The following is a 5,364-nucleotide window of genomic DNA, read 5'->3' on the forward strand; positions in this document are numbered from 1 at the left end:
TGCACATTAATGTCACGAGCAGGCTGTTCCGTTGATCGGATCAACTGGAACCCTCGTCGTCGTAACCGACGGAGTGCCACGACGATATATCTATATATATATATATGAGAGAGAGGGAGAGAGAGATTTCTTTTTAAATTTGAAACATCTTAGTAAAACATCTTAGTAAAACATCTTAGTAAAACAAAACGACACGAATCTTCTGGGTTGAGTTTTCGTTGTTAATTTTTTTTCAAACACATATGTTATTGTGTAATCCATATAGAGATAGTTTATTTCAGAAGCGGTGCCGACAATTTCCATTCTAGCTTCGGATTTAGAATTCTTATAAAATCTTTTGTATGTCGTAGTTGATCGTTTTCTTCCTTTACTTTGAAAAAAGGAAATATTTTGAATTTCCACTTGAACAAATGTTCACCACATTAAGCATTTCTAAAAGATGAATCTTTAATTTGTTGATGTACTCTCATGCGATGTATTAATTTTAATCCAGTTTAGCCAATTTACTTTTCATTCGATTGTGAATATGTGATGCTATAATTGAGATTTTCTGTTTTGCACTTCATGTTTGCATTTACCTTAACTTCCCATTCTTGAATATTTTTGTTTGTGCCTTTTTCAATTATTTCACGCATCCTATAACGAAGGTGTCTACCGTTTTTTACTGGCATTATATCTTCTGATATGATTTTCTTCTTTTGTTAAGAGTCCTTTGAGATTTGGCAGGTGTCTTCGGTTGTTGATAATCTGTAATTCTTTAATTATTTTGACGATTGATGTGAAATTGGAAAATATCGTTTAGCCGAATGTAAAATGTGGTTTCTAGGATTATGGGTGACTCACAGCATCTTCAAGAAAATGATGCTGTACTTCCGCGAATAAAGAAGTCTTTCTACGGTCGTGGCTTTTCCCTCGAATTACCAGCCTTAGGAACTTTCTTCGATCTCATTGTTTCCCCGCTTCTTATGACCTGAACTCTTTCAAGTCTAAAGTAAATTCATTTGTTTCGTCTTAATTTCTACTTGTTGCTTTTCGCCTTGTTTAGGATTTCAAGAAATTATTAGAAAAAATTATTATATTAAAAAAGAAATCTAAATCAAAAACTAAAACGGAAATTGTCAACATTGTTTCTAAGAACAACTTTCTCTATACAGATTACCCCATAACACGTGTGCTTGAAATCTTTAACAACGCAAATACTTACAAAGGCAAGCGATACGAAAACTTCCTGTTTTAAGGTTTGTGTTGTTCTGGTTTCCTAAAATGTTATTAAATAGTTAATAATTTTTAAGAAAAGCTTTCTTGAAATATTGTAAAATGAATCAAATACTTTTTGCAAAGAACCCTGATACGGTTCAGAAATCGATTAAGGCTATTCAGCGGTTTTTTTATTTATTTTTTTTATCTATGCAGAAATAGTTACATTTGCTACGTTTGTATGTAAACTATGCAGGTTTACATATATCATAACTTGATACTGTGCATACTGAGATCCCCATTGACATACCGCTGATATTAAATAAAGTGTTAAATACTTACGGCATGCAAATTAGTTGCTCCGGTTCTCTGTAGTTACTAGTCTTGTTAAGTACATAAATAGACTGGCTGCTTATTTCTATGGAATTGGTTAAATGATGTAGACATTACGGATGTTTATCATTTATTTCAATATACTGGAAAATAGTTAAATTTGTCAAGGCGTGAGGCCCCTAGTGTTTAGGGTGTTGCACTCACGATCTGGCGATAATGAGTTCGATTCATGGACCGGGTGGTGCTTTGCGTTCTTGGGTAAAGTACTACATTTTCATGTTGCTCTGCAGATAGGACAGTGGCAGAATCGTTGACGCTTTACGGTGTATCTTTCGACTCTCTACATTCTGATTCTAAATCCCACTTGCCTGGAAGAGGCAACGGGAAACCACTCCAGTCTAATCATGGTAGCTGAAATTCCAGTAATCTACTTAACGGCTGCAGGGTAAGTCGAACAGAGAGAGCACAGGAGTGCATGTGTATTTTGCATATATATATATATATATATATATATATACACACAATACGTATGTATATGCAATATATATTTTTATATACATACAAACACATCTACATATGTATGTATTTGTGTGAGTGTATGTATCTATCTGGCTATCCATGCATCTATGCAACTCGTATGCATGAATGCGTGCGTGTGTGTGTGTGTGTGTGTGTGTGTGTGTGTGTGTGCGTGTGTGTGTGTGTGTGAGCAAGAGAGACAGACAGACAGACTCCAGGTGAGCCGAATTTCTGACTGGATTCAAGCTTTCGTTTGAGTAAATTATATAATGCTCGGTATTTCGAGTTAGTTCGGGACCAGTAAGTTTGAGTCTGAATTGAACCTCTTTTTGGAGATCATTTGTGACTATTTAAATAATTGTTGCGTGGAAACAATTGTAGTGATTAAAAAATATATGCCAACCGTACCTCCTTCTTCTTGACTCCAATTTTTTCAATTATGTGCGTGTGTGTGTGTGTGTGTGTGTGTGTGTGTGTGTGTGTGTGTGTGTGTGTGTGTGTGTGTGTGTGTGTGTGTGTGTGTGTGTGTGTGTGTATCCTACGGGCTTCTACAAAGTTTCCGTCTATCAAATTCACTCACAAAGCACTGGTCGGTTCGATGCTAGAGTAGAAGATACTTGTCCTACGTGCCGCACAGTGAGACTAAGCCTGAAATCACTAGGCCGCAAAATAAAATTCGCTGGCGTATATTTGATCCATCATTCAATCCTGTATCAACATTGCCCTTGAATCAAAAGAAATAAATATAAAAAGTAGAAGCGGGACAGCGGGTTTACAGAAAGGCTGGAGTGCTGAAACAGAAGCCTTATGCTGTTTGTCTCCCTTTTCTTCGTTTTGAATTTAACTCGCGCAGATTTTGACCTTGCCATTCATCCAACCATGATCGATAATATTAGAACAAATAATATATCATTTTTCTATTAAATTTTCTATATCAACCCACTAATCATACAAAATCAATACTATATCTGAAACAATAAATCAAGATTATGCTTAAATTCGGTTCAGTATTAAATCTCTTGCAGTCTACGATGAAGACTTTGTACGGCTGATTGACACGACAGAGCGCCTCAAGCGTATCATTCCTACAGAATGTGTGTGAGAGAGAGAGTGAGAGAGAGAGAGAGAGTGAAAGAGAGAGAAAGAAAGAGTTCCCTATAACATCATTCACTTCATTATTGTTATTGTTATTATTATTATTATTATTATTATTATTATTATTATTATTATTATTATTATTATTATTATTATTATTATTATTTCAATTACTATTATTTACAGTCTTCTAAATTCGATTACACACACACACACGCACACACACACACACACACACACACACACAAACAAACAAACACACGTAATGCAAAAATTAAAAACAGTAAAAACGGTTTTAAAAAAGGCACAAAAATAGTACAATCCGATGAATAAAGTATTAGATTAAAGATTGCTTGAAGAAAGAAAAGATTGTCTTTGTTTCGGGTGTGATTCCTTCTTCGGCAAGAAGACAGGAGAGAAGATTGGAAGAAGAATCGTTTGTGGAAATAATAATAATAATAATAATAATAATAATAATAATAATAATAATACTAATAATAATAATAATAATAATAATAATAATAATAATAATAATAATAATAATAACAATAATAATAATAATAATAATAATTGATCATGGTAGAATTAACAATACAATACCTACCGAAAACGTGATGCACCCACAAACATTTAAGAAACAAGATGAAGAAAGAGTAAACAACTGGAAAAGGAAACCACTGCATTGGCAACGCCTCAGAAAAAATCGATGGTAAAAACAAGATCAACGCTTGGAGATTGCTAAGAAAAAGTAATCTGAAAAGAAGCCCTGTGAACTAATTACACCAACTTCCAAATACATAAGAGCAGCGAATCGCCCCTTTGTAGGATGTGTGGTAGCAGAAACGAAACAACCTCACATATTGTGAGTGAGTGTAGCAAGCTGGCCCAAAATCACTACAAAAGGAGGCACGATAAAATGACTAAGTTGCTCCACTCGATTCTATGTGAAAAGTACAGCCTGAACAGAGCACGGAAACGGTAAGAACATGAATCGGAATAAGTTACCTGGGACAAGGAATATAAGATACTGTGGGATTTTACAATTCAGTGTCACTCCCTAATCGATGCTCGGAGACCAGATATTGCTGTGGTAGATAAAGGAAAAAAGGAAACCAACATAATAGATATTGCCATACCTGGAGATGCACGCATAAGTGATAAAGAATTAGAAAAGATTGAAATATACAGACCACTAAAAGACGAAATTGCAAGAATGTAGACTATGAGGAGAGTATTTGTCATTCTAGTAGTTGGAGGGACACTCGGAGCACTAAAAGCCAATTTATCGGAACTGACATGAGAGCAGAGCAAACTCAAAAAATTACTCTGCTGGGGATAGCTAAGATTTTGAGATTGGCACGGAGATGTTGAATGTGTCCCACGAAAATTAACAACCAAGTATCAAATTGATCATGTTGTTTCTGGCTGCCCAGAAATAGCGAGGGCGTCACCATCCTTTGGAACTTTCCAATACAAACAAACAGAAAAATTGACTCCAATCGACCAGATATTGTGATCAAGGGTTACAACAGAGGAACTTATCTGTTAATGGATATGACTGCTCCACAAGATTGAAATGTATCAAGAAAGGAATATGAAAAGCTTTCTCACTATAAAGATCTGCAAATTGAAATCGCAAAAGTGTGGAAGCTTAGTGCTACGATAGTAATTGGTGCATTGGGAATGATAAAAAAGGGAGCTGAGAAGTATATTAAGCAACTCCCTGGTAACTCGAATCTCCGTGAATTACAAAAGATAACCTTGATAGGTACAGCCCATATACTAATGAAAGCATTCTCCTTCTAAAATGGAATAAATGTGGTGATAATTTTAGCATGCATAGCAGAGTGCCTTTGCTACTCTTGGCCTCCGAAGGACGCCCAGTACTAAGGCAGCTGAAATAAAGTTATAATGAAACGAAACCACAAATAATAATAATGCTTTCTACTATAGGCACAAGGCCTGAAATTTTGTGGGACGGGACAACTCGATTACATCGATCCCAATGTTTCACTAATATTTCATTTATCGACCTCGAAAGAATGAAAGGTAAAGTCGACCTTGAGGGAATTTGAACTCAGAACGTAGCATCGGGTGAAATGCCGCTAAGCATTTCACCCGCTGTACTAACGATTCTGCCAGCTCGCCGCCTTAATAATAATTATAATGATAATAATAATAATAATAATAAAATATTCAGACAAATACATAACAAAAACA

Source organism: Octopus bimaculoides, chromosome 3 (assembly GCF_001194135.2).
Source record: "Octopus bimaculoides isolate UCB-OBI-ISO-001 chromosome 3, ASM119413v2, whole genome shotgun sequence".
Taxonomy (NCBI): Eukaryota; Metazoa; Mollusca; class Cephalopoda; order Octopoda; family Octopodidae; genus Octopus; species Octopus bimaculoides.